Source organism: Glandiceps talaboti, chromosome 14 (genome assembly GCF_964340395.1).
Source record: "Glandiceps talaboti chromosome 14, keGlaTala1.1, whole genome shotgun sequence".
In the NCBI taxonomy this organism is placed as follows: domain Eukaryota; kingdom Metazoa; phylum Hemichordata; class Enteropneusta; family Spengelidae; genus Glandiceps; species Glandiceps talaboti.
In genome coordinates this window covers 8,697,317-8,709,991 of record NC_135562.1, presented here as the reverse complement: position 1 = coordinate 8,709,991, position 12,675 = coordinate 8,697,317, and the positions used below count along the sequence as shown (strand labels likewise).

Genomic DNA, 12,675 nt, shown 5'->3' with positions numbered 1-12,675 from the left:
GTGTCGTGTTGTGTTGTTGTTGTTGTTGTTGTTGTTGTTGTTGTTTGTTGTTAATGTTGTTGTTGTTGTTGGTGGTGGTGGTGGTGGTGGTGGTGGTGGTGGTGGTGGTGGTGGTGGTGGTGTGTGTGTGTGATGTATTGTATTGAGTCGTGTCGTGGTGTGGTATGGTATGGTCTGGTCTGGTTTGACATGCCATATTCTGAACTTTGAGGCTTTGTCGTTGTGTTTTCAATAATGGCACTGTGCTGTTAAGCATCGATGTGACGATTTTTTCCTGTTTTGCGATAAATTAATATCTCCTTTTCGTTTAAGCAGGGGCAAGAAACCAAATATTTATAATTAACATGGACAATTTAATGTGTATGTACTTCTGAGATCCTAATTCATGATGACGGCATCGGTGTGACTTGTATGTAAATTCCTGTGCATACTCTTGTCTCCGTTTTGCTCTAATATGCCAAATATTACTGTTTTCACACCATCTGCAAGCACCCAGCTGTGAGACGTGAACAGGCGTTTGTAGTAATCCATGTAGGAATGCACATACGGTGTTTGATATGTCGATAATTAGCATGAAAAATATGTATCCGAATTTTACAGGGTCGACCTGTCTCAAGGATACCACACCTATCTGTTTATACTAAACGATTTGTGACAGTAGCTCTAATAGTTTTTGACACTTGAGATAGTTTGCTCAGTCGTCTTGAAATGCCAAGGGGTAATTTTTTTGATAAGTTCAATGCCTGCGGAATTCTTGTTTATCGGAATGTGTGTGATCTTTTGTCGAGACAGACAGACAGACAGACAGACAGACAGACAGACAGACAGACAGACAGACAAATGGAAACAGATGACTGAAAGAGACACCACTTCACTACTACTGGTCCAACTAACACAATACTCCGTTTGAAAGGATTTGCTATGCTATTCCAAGAAAGTTTTCGAATAACTTGTACGCCACTCTCCTCTGTCCGCCCGACCCTCTGTCAATATCTGTCTTTCTGTCTGTCTGTCTGTCTGTCTGCCTGTCATTATTTGTCTTTTTCCCCAACATCTCATTCGATTACAAGATAACAAAGACGTGACAAGCACGTTATGTACACTGTGATAAATAGGAAATTCTATATATTAAATTTTGAAGTCAGTCATGCTTATGCACACAATCGTTGAACAATAACGACGTGTCAGTTTTCTGAGTCTTCCACATCACAGCATCCAAAAGGGATGATGATCAACCGTTCTCTCTATTCCTTCTTAACAATCGCTGACAAGGGAAAAGTAAAAGATAAAAAATTGTATTGATATGAACTCAGAGTCAGAAATTGAGATGACAGTTTGGCAAACTAATGCTTGGAAGGAATGTATGTAGGAAATGAAAAACGAAGACTGCAGTGAAAATCGTTAATTTAAGGATACTATTAATTTATACTAAGGTTACGGACCATACTTTAAGTGTTTGTGTGTGTTTGTGTGTGTGTGAATATATATATATATATATATATATATATATATATATATATATATATATATATATATATATATATATATATATATATATATATATATATATGTTGAGGGTAGAAGAAAATCAAGTCGGGTTTTTCGTCTCTACAAGCCTGTTTCGTCAGGAGATGTTGATGTACTTAATATATATATATATATATATATATATATATATATATATATATATATATATATATATATATATATATATATATATATATACACTTCGTTGTTGCAGGTATATTGTATCAAGAAATTAACACGATTGGTATTCTGTTGTCACCAGTTAGTGAGTTGCGTCAATGCCAGAAATATAATAGAGGTGAAATTTTATGAAATGTTTCTGTTGTGCATACTCAATATTTGTGTATGATTTGCATTCAATGTAATACAATTACTCAAACATGTTAGCATAAATTATTTATCGACTCATATCCAAATAGTCTTTCCCTATAATCATTTTAAGTAACTTGTGGTTCGTAGAGTTAGAAAGTCAAACATATGAAATTCACTGCCTTTAGGCGTTGAGTATTACAACACAAATCATTGGGTTTGACTCTTACTCTATTTACTATATATCAAAATTGAATATGGGTGAAAGGTCAGGTCAAAGGTCAACACCTTGTGAAACAGTGTTCCGAATATATCAAAGTTGTGTATGTTCAATTTCCTCAAAATCAATCCATCACCAATCTTTCGAGGCAAATCGACCATACGTTGTACGATCGATATATATTGATCTGTTTTGTACCTGATTAACGGTGCTGAAACTGCTCATATCTCACAAAAAGGCATGTCGTTCCATTTCCTACAATATCCCATATACTGTGGCTCAAGCGAGAGGTGGTAACCATGGCAACGTGATGTTTTCACCAAGGATAATACATTAAATTGAACTGTCTATTATTCTTTACATTTCTATACATCTAGTACATCAGATAACTTAGCAACAAACCTTTCAAATTTCCTATTCAGTCGAGTGAACAAAGAAATAGTTTCGTCTTAAACCTCAACTTAGCAACAACCCATGTTGGGGAGGAAACAAGTTAAATTTGCAGAAAGGTTCATTGTCAAAACTGAAAAGAAAGTGATTATGAAAGTGAATATGATGTTCACATTTTGGATGGTTGTCTTGGTGATATGAATTGGGAACATTACATCTGTAAAAGTACTACACGTATTACAAGTTACATTACTCAGTATAAGTAGGGTACGTGCCTATTAAATACTTCGAATTTGTCATGTTTTTACTAATATTTTTTTTTACGCCAACATATAGTCATTATTATCATACAGCTCCGTTATGTAACTCAATACACTTGCTCCTTACCGTGTTAATAATCATTAATATAGAAACCCTAAATTTCACAAATCGCTTCAGAAAGCAGTCCCTATGGTGAAAGACTCGGTCTTTGTGCAGAGCGGTATTGTAGTTTGAGACCCGGCCATGGTACAGATGGATGTTTATGCACACTTTACTGGAGAACAGAATGATGCAAAACGGAAAACAAAGTTTCGGGTTTAGCAGCAGTTTGGCAGGTTTGTGTGTTTACGATTTGACAGAGTGATATTGGTAGTTATCAAGACAATTTCATATTGATTAACAAGACTGGGGACAGTTTCATTGGTGGTTAACAAGTTTGCGAACACTTTCATCGTGTCAAAACTGGCCTTGAGATTGAAGCGTCCTGTTAACTAGACACTAGAGCATGGCTGAAACAATGGAAACGAGACAAAGAGTAGTAGAACTACAATAACACGACCCGTTGACAAGGGCAGCCAAAGCTTTTATCCTTGCTTAGGAGACATTTTTAAGTATTTGGGGTGTTTTGTTCCATATTTCTCCAATCAATGAGAACCACCACCGCCCCATTATTAAACCTGTTCCCACTCAGGCTTTCAGATATCAATGTAGAGACCCTTGCCCTGTGCCACCTCTCCCTACTCCTTCACCATCAACCCCTGGATATGCTTGTTTCATACATTCTATTTAATATACTCAAATTTAGGTCAATTACTCCACCTGGATATACTGTGTAATGAATACCTAAAGAAAACGGAAAGCTATCGGTTTTGCAATAAGCAATTTAAGTTAATTCTCATTTTGCATCCGTACAACTCCATTATTACTAGCTTCATTAACGACGTGTTGTTTTAATGTGGTATGTTTAATATGCCCTTGGATTATCTATCCAGTATAATTACATACGTATACACACATGTGAATTACATTCTAGGCTTAAAGCTGAATCCTCAGTAAGCTGAGCCATGGAAACATCTTTACCTCTGTGTTTGATATCGTCAAAAATACCTTTTAGTTCAAATTCTGTGCTGTATCCTTGTAATACTATTAAAACCTATTCAAGACCTACTTACCCGTCTTTGTTGATAGGACACAGAGGGGAAAGTGTTTGCACGTTGTATTATACACTTCGATTGCATTGACTCTGTACCGTCTACAGAGCAATTTCTCAACTCCACTGGGCTTTAGTACAACACGCCATGCAGCGTGAAAAGACAGTAGAGTAGCTGCTAATAGTATTACTTTAATAACTCACCCACCTTCCAGTGATTGATGAAATCAAAGTCGTCAAAGTTTAAATAAACATGCTAAAAATTTAAAATATTGATACCCCGCTATATAGTAACTGCTTCCCGACACACCTCATTAAAATATACAAATGAGTTGAAGTCGATGTTTTACGCTCGGTTTGAAAACCACTAGAAAACAAACAATGTTGTATGTTTGGATATGATTTTGAAACTGGCGTGAAACGTCTTGAAATATAAACAGTCTCACGACCTATGTGCTCTTACACATCCTCCATCACGATTTTAGGAATCAAAATGATAATAAATATTCGGTAAAATGCAAAACAGGAATTCAGCTAGGAAATAATAGACATGGAGGGGTTAATATCATCGAATTCCAATCTCAACACACTGTGGTCTTAGGTAAAGTCGTCCATAGCACAGATATTGCGTTAAAAGTAGAAAAATCGTTCAGTTTATACTGAAAACGTTGTGGACATTGCTCTGATTAACTTTCGCTTAACTTTTCAATGTTTGTCTGTCTTTTTGTCTTTTTGTTTGTTTGTTTGTTTGTTTGTTTGTTTGTTTGTTTGTTTGTCTGTCTTTCTGACTGGACGTCTGTCTATATGTATGTACGTACGTACGTACGTACGTATGTATGTATGTATGTATGTATGTATGTATGTATGCATTTATGTATGTATGTATGTATGTATGTATGTACATGTATGTATGTATGTGTGTGTGTGCGTGCTTGCGTGCGTATGTCTGTCTGTCTGTCTGTCTGCCTGCCTATATTAACAATGAAGGTGTCTCTGTATGTATGTATGTATGTATGTATGTATGTATGTATGTATGTATGTGTGTATGTGTGTATGTATGTATGTATGTGGCCATTATTGTTTCCATGTTTACTACGTTATTATTATATGCACATGGCCGAATCAAGTCATCACGTCCCCCCACCCCAAACCCCATCCATCCATCCCTTCCATCATTTCATTCCAGAACAGTCTGTGTATTGACAATTGCCACGTCTACTACCGTATTTGGTTCCAATGAACTTCAAAGACTAAGTAATGCGATACTGAGATGTGTATACCTTTGTCGACAATAACCAATTGATAAATCCAAATAAAATACACTGTATGTCGACAGTTATCATGACGGCATCACAGTTTCGATTACATGGCTGACTGACTTGACAGAATAGCGACACAGTATTATAGCGTGAGGGAAAGTGGCATTGTCATCCATGGTATATATACATGCGTTATGCTAAATTCAGTGTAATGAAAAACGTTCACACTTCGTCAAATCTATTTTTCTATACCTATAAGACATCCAGTTGTTTTATAGGCTTGTCGAGTTATTGAATTCAGGAAGGTTATAGCCCGGGGCACTCCCGTAGAAAGATACAAAGGTATATGTGTCACCCAAATTGGTTACTTTTTAACAAATAAATCCCTGAACATGGGTCGAGTTTTTCATCTGAAAAATCCTTGGGAAGCTTGGGAAACGTCTTCATGCTTTAGAAGTACCTTTACAGCATCAGAGTAAAGGTAATTGACCAGCATATTGTCCTTAAAAATCTGTCTATTTTTTGGATTAAACATCTTAGTAGATGTTTTGAACTTGGGTCGCACATCTAAATAGTTGGTTAGTTCCGTGGCGGGGGGGGGGGGGAGTATTGCAATGAGCGAGAACAATATATGTGCATTCATTCAGTTTGCATAAAGCCAGCCATAACTGACTTGTCGTAAAATGGTGTCTATTACTTAGAACAGTGTCCTTAAGGCAAGTGGGGGAATTTCTCATTACATTCATTTTCAAATTGTTGTTTCACTCGTGGGGATTAATGTTTCTAAATATCCTTAGTTATCATCAACGTATAAATGTTTAAAAGATAAGATATAGGCCTTTGCCTTTTGACAATATATGCACCGTCATATCAAAATTGAGGTGTGAATTAAGATATTGCCTAAATACCTCAATCATCATGCAAGTGACTCATTGCAATCAAAAGCTGCATCAACAAGCTTTATAATAAAGGACAAGCGCGTTTTTTCAACGTCAAATAATATTTTAAAAATTAGATGAAATATGACATTTGCATTTAAAATATCGTCCAATTAAAACAACATTAATTATGCAAATTACTCATTTAAAATACAAAAACGACATCTTCAAGCTAGATCGGACACGTGTGATTTGTTATGATCGACATATGCACCACTTGATATGAAATTTGAAGATTGCACTTTTTTAAGATATTAAAAAAATTATTTGCCTATTTGCCAAACGTTATTTATTGTGCAAATTACTCATTAATATTCATGTGATGTTTATCAAAAACTAACATATTCTTACCTTTCCCATAAGAAATATATGTAAAATGTTGTATTAAAATTGATGGAGTAGTTATAAATATCTTGTCCACATACAGGTATAGATAGGCAGACAGACAGACAGACAGACAGACAGACAGCTAACATATTCTTCATGTTCAGAAGGTAAAATGAAGTTTTAGGGGTTTTCCTTTAAATATTGCCTGAATGTTACCTAGTTTATTTTGCACTATCCATGGATCGTATGTTCCATGTATGTGATAATCTGGGTGTATGTGTTTACACAGTATTCTACATAAAAATAGCTGCGTAAGCTTATGTACGAGACCCAAATGCCAAGAATTTTTATGTACATGATATATAGTACACATGTCTGTGTGTTATATTAATACAACTTACATTGTAATTCTTGTATTCTGTTGACTGACGTACATGGTTGTAACTCATGAAATTTACTTCAATTCAAGTTATGATCTCGATATGTCTTAAGGGAGATAATCTCTGAAGACGTCGTCGTGTAAAGTTGTGTCAAATATATGATAAGCTAATATTCTCTGAAGCGTCTCTGTCCCCACATTGTGTTTATTGTGGTAATCATTTATGATCAGTATATCGGAAAGATATGGCGTGATGAGGCATAAAGATTACAAATGACTACATCACCAACAGTTTTCATCATCTACATACATAGTTGTATCCTGGCTAACGACGCCTCGTTTTAATTCCATGCACACCCCTGAAGGAACTGATGTGATGTATGTGTATGTAGCACGCCCCTACATGGCTTAGTGGTTAGTGATTAGTTATGACGTCATTGACAAATAGTCTTACATTTGAAGATGGCTGCGTCTATTTGTAATGCATGCGAAGGTACGGCGCAGGAACGTTGCAGCATAATGACATTTTGTTCATGTTAACATCATGCTACACACAGTCACGGAGATTATACCAGAGCTTCAAGCGCTGTATGAAATTAAAATGATATCGAAATTATTTTATATATAAAGAAGTGAACCTGGTGGAGTTGTTGATTGTCATAATTCGAAGACAATTGCGATAACGCCTAATAAAAATATTGTTTGGTTCCGGTTACCCGACCCCACCTAGTTTTCCAAACTAGGAACAAATAATAAAGTCTCGAAAAATTATGAAGTCTTGCAAGAAATAGTGGATGCGGAAACTGACATCAACTTAAAAAGAAAATATGAAACTGTTCTTCCAATCTGTAATGGCTGTACATCTGATGAGAAGAAACCAATAACACCATATGGAAAACAACGGAAAACACCTAGCCTGTCACATATGAAAAACAAATATATATTTAAAAAATAAAATAAAAAATATACCTACCCAACCAATTCTAAAATTGAGCGTAATCAGAACCGCACAATTCCTTGTGTTTGGCCTAATCAATCTGAATAATTTGTATTCAGATAACTGATAGCCAATCAAATGATTCAATCAATATTCAAATAACCTCTCAAGTGATTCACTGAGATAGCCAATCAAATGGCTATGATAGCCAATCAAATGATCCAGATAACCAAGTTGGCTAAGCCAACCAATTGCAAATGATTTAGCAACCCTGCAAATGATTCAGCTACCCAATATGATGATTTTAAAAGCTTGACAGCTTGAACGGCAAGGTGCAAAGTTACGGCGTTATCATATTAAGTTAAACGTACGTTCTTTTGCATTTTGTTTTCCATTTTGGAATCACAACATACAGATTTAGTTCATGCTTACGTCCATCCAATTGCCTATTAAAATATACTCGTCGCATCGAATAAATTACAATCTTTAAGTGAAGTCTTATTGACCTCAAAACCCAACCATCGAGTACTTAAGAAAACTTAGGACATGAGAATGACTCCTATTAATTGAAAAATCACAATGTTTGGTGTGAAATTCTAGTTAACATTGAACCACACAATTTTCAATCATAGTTTGTCAGTTTTGTACCCATTCAACCAGAAGAGCTTTTTTCCAAATACCTCGATCCCAAGCATATTGCGTGTATTATTTCCTCCTTGAGTTTTAGTAATGTATACAGAAAAAGAGATTTCTCTAAGGAAATGTAACGTGATATGTCGGTACGACGTTGCTTTGATTTCAGCTAATCCATTTCAGTGGGTAACTTTAAGAAATTATTACACTGCTCTAACGCATTAAATGGTGATGCTGCAGGATATTAGACTGTATTTCTTGTAAAGCTCATTTCCCTTATGACCCACGAGGTTTATAGCCATCAGTCTGGCTTCTTTCTCAAGCATTTGTACCATCATAGCGATCGTGTATTTTTTGTAGTGTTCACCGATTAAATATTTGCGAAAAACCTTTCTCAAGGTGCAGTTCATACAATATGCTTTAGTTTACCATCCTGTAAGTTAATGTAATTTCCTGATATACTAAAAGCCTGAAATGTGAAACTAGCTAATTTGTGTCTATCATTTTATTTAATGCTTCGAGACATGGTATTAATAAAAGTATTTGTTTCATATCAGTGTCGTGCGTAGATCTATACTAGTGGTTACATTTTAGCGTAGGAGAGATATGGTTTACTATTGCCCGAAGGTGTGTATAGTATAAGGAAAATGTTTCTCAAATAGGCAGTGCTCATGCAGAATAAGGACGCATTGTCAAGCAACTACATGAGGTGGTAGACGTGTGTATCTTGGATGCTATTTGATGCTCCTTTATGGGAAGTTATTAGTTATATACGGTTTCGTCTTTGCTCACTCTGCATTTCAGTATGTTTTACATTATGTTATGTCGTCGTCGTCGTCGTCGTCGTTGTTGTTGTTGTTGTCGTTGTCGTTGTTGTTGTTGTTGTTGTTGTTGTTTCTGCTCTGTTACTATTATTACTATTATTATTATTGTCGTTGCCGTTGTTACTGGTGGTTGTGGTGCTGGTGCTGGTACTGGTGGTGATGGTGGTGAAGATGGTGGTGGTGTCGATGGTGATGGTGGTGGTGAAAGCTGGTGCTGATGATAATGATGGTGGGGGTGATGCTGCTGCTTCTGCTGTGTGATGATGGTCGCGATCGGAGGTGGTGATGATGATGATGATGACACACGACGACGACGACGACGACGACGACGAATATTATAAACTGGCTATTACATTAGTTACTATAGCATGTTTCAAAGTCTTTCTTTAAATGTGCTTAAAACATGAGACACGTATTAAATTTTGCACATACAATGATAATCGTCTCTGAAAGATATCTTGAGTCGTGGCGTTGTAGTTGCATGCATTTCAGTTAATACAATTTCATCTAAGGCGTCAAACCGGGGTAATTACAACATAGCCTTGGAGACATTAAAGCATTACAACATTTCGATTAAAAATGAAAATGTTAACGTACCGTAAAGAGATAAGCGTTTGACGTACTTAAGTAATCTTCAACAGAAGGAAAGTATGATTTCCCGATCGGATTGAAATTTGAGATATTAATGACAGACCGGGAGAATGAAACGCTTGTAACTGGACGAAATATAATTTTGTCGACGGATCTAATCAGCGAATCTGATGGAATGTTTCTAAATTTAATTTTTCTTCTACATTTTTTTTTATTTTGTCAAGACCCCATATCTACACGAAGTGACGGGTATAGAATTCCCAAAAAGAATAATCACGTTGCTTTTGAGTGTTTGGGAAGTTAATTGACCAGAATATACCCTGTCTATTGATCTTAATTTTCAATTAAGGTAATTGCGTCACTGCAGTCAACCCTAGCCCGCCAATCACGCATCAAGCTACAATTTTTTAACAAGAACCACAAGACATCTTCGCAAAGACTTGAGTAACACGTATTTCATCTTTCATACATTATGTAGTATAACGTGCAGACGGATGAGAACCAGTATTAACTTGAAGTAGCACAGTTTGTTATTGAGGCCCCATTTATGCTACGGCCTGGTTCATATTAATGTACATTTTGTCTGTTTGATACTACCAACAAGAAACTTCACATGCTAAATTTGAAGATAGCAAGATTGAATGAATACAGTTTTTGTGATATTTTGCTTAAAATAAAATGAAATGTACTAATATGCCGACATACAGCCATCAAATTGCAGACATCAAAACATTGGCGTCCGCTTGTCTGCATATCTAGTTGCAGTACATATACAAAATGTAGCAAGAAGTTACAAACTTGCTCTTTTGAAAGTGTACAATGTGCACTTTTGTATAGTTTCTGCCTGGTTGTATCAAATAGAGTCAGTGAACACTAACATGAAGTGGGTTGTAAATACAATGCACACAATACAAATACATTATACACCAGAAAAACTTATTCAGGCGCAAATCAGCATTGTAGAGGAATTCGAGTATGCACGGGGAGGTTTGTAACTCAAAATGTAAACTCTTTTGAATTTGTTGGTGCCTAGCTAGCAACAATAGGATACCATGCTTAAATCATATCTAAATACCTCGCTCGGGCCCCACCAGCTGCTAAAGATGACTTCATATAATTGTTTGTAGTTTGAACGATATAAGATTATTTCAAAGGTAATCACCAAAAATTGCAGAGGAGGGGCCTCTTTGTGAATCGTTGCAGTTTATGGGACAATGCGGGTGTGGGGGGGGGGTGAAGTGTGGATCATGGTAACCACATTTCCTGAGTTTACAATATTCATGAATTGTTTATCTTTAGTGTGGACCACATATATTTAATTTACATATAAATAGATTATGTACAAATAATACTACATATTTTATGGTGGCGTCTGGTGTTCTATGAATGTCGTAAAAACTCATTAATTATTTCACTGCCTCTATAACTACTAGTAATTACTAACAACATGAAATACACCGTCGCCTCGTTCTTTTAATCAGCGACTTGGGAGCACTGAGAGCAACACAATACATTTCCAGATAACAAATGATCATAATTCAATCCAATCCAAAGTTTCAATTTTTATTACATTACAAATTCATGTCTGACATTCATAAATCTTATACATATATATGTCAATCTACCCGTGCAATTCTACCATGTCATGGTGTAAGGAGCGTGCCAATCACTGTATATGTGCTACTGGAATTGAGCCTATATAAGCTAGCCCCAGATTGATGCGCTTGTCCCGAGTTTCTTGTTCTAGTTCAGCTAGCGCTTTTTCATTTTCCAGCTTTAAGTAGAGTTCTTTGTTTGGCTAACATTTTTGTGACGTTTGATCATAATGTCTGATTTTTGTGTATATTTCTCTACTCCCTTTGTACTATGTTAATCAGAGTGCTCCAGCGATTGATTGATTGATTGATTGATTGATTGATTGATTGATTGATTGATTGATTCATTGATTGATTGATTGATTGATTGATTGATTGATTGATTGATTGATTGATTGATTGATTGGATTGATTGATTGATTGATTGATTGATTGATGTTTGCCAATGTAAAGATCTCTAATCGAGACTAGTTTTAACTCACTATATTCGAGAATATATCAAATAAATTAGTGAGGTACTGAAAAATCATCATTACTAGATTCAATATCTTACCTGCTATGTCTACTTTTGGAAGCAGTGTAACAGTTCCAACCCCTAAAGCAATTACAAAGGCTTCGGTAGATTTCTTCCCCGTCCTGTATTTACGATTGACTCCCTGTTCTTGTTCTCCGGAACTCTCTCAGCTATGTGGAAACATTATCAGCTGAATGACTGAGCTAGTACAAAGACCGTAGAGAGCGTGTCTACGTCCCAAGTAATACTTAGCCAGTAGTTTTTCATTACATTAATCACGTGATTAGTACAACATCCGATCTTACTCCCTACAGGCTGAAATCAGACATTTTGATATAATCACGTGGATATACAAACATTTCATGTCGTGTAGACATCACAAACCGATCGTTTAATAAATAATACATGGGTAAATATGCTTTTTACGTATAATAATTGCTTGTTGTCGTATTGTGTTTTGTTGAACCGTCGATTCGTTTAAAACAGGTGATGATGATCACTTCGCTTTTCAAATCACTTTTTTTATCCATACTTCTGATTCTTTGTAACATGTTTAAATCGCGAACACAGATGTTCAGAATGTACACACTGAAATATATATCACAGTTGTTAAGTTCACTTCATTTAATTTTATAACATTTACTTTTACTTAGACAACTCATTCGTATTCTGCTACATCTCCTTGTCTGTACATAGATTAGTACTTCATTGTATATAGGCCAAATGCGAATAAATGTTCCATTTGAAAAGATGATGATGATGATGATGATGATGATGATGATGATGATGATGATGATGATGGTGATGGTGGTGGTGGTGGT

At 35.8% G+C, this 12,675-nt stretch overlaps 1 protein-coding gene across 1 annotated transcript in view; it reads right to left on the bottom strand.

Moving 5' to 3' along the window:
* Positions 1-12,014, bottom strand: part of LOC144445625 (orexin receptor type 2-like) — a 75,640-nt gene extending 63,626 nt beyond the window's left edge. Inside the window, exon 1 of the mRNA XM_078135244.1 lies at positions 11,894-12,014. The gene's annotated coding sequence lies outside the window, so the exon portion shown is untranslated. The remainder of the gene's footprint in view (positions 1-11,893) is intronic.
* Positions 12,015-12,675: the final 661 nt, after the last annotated feature.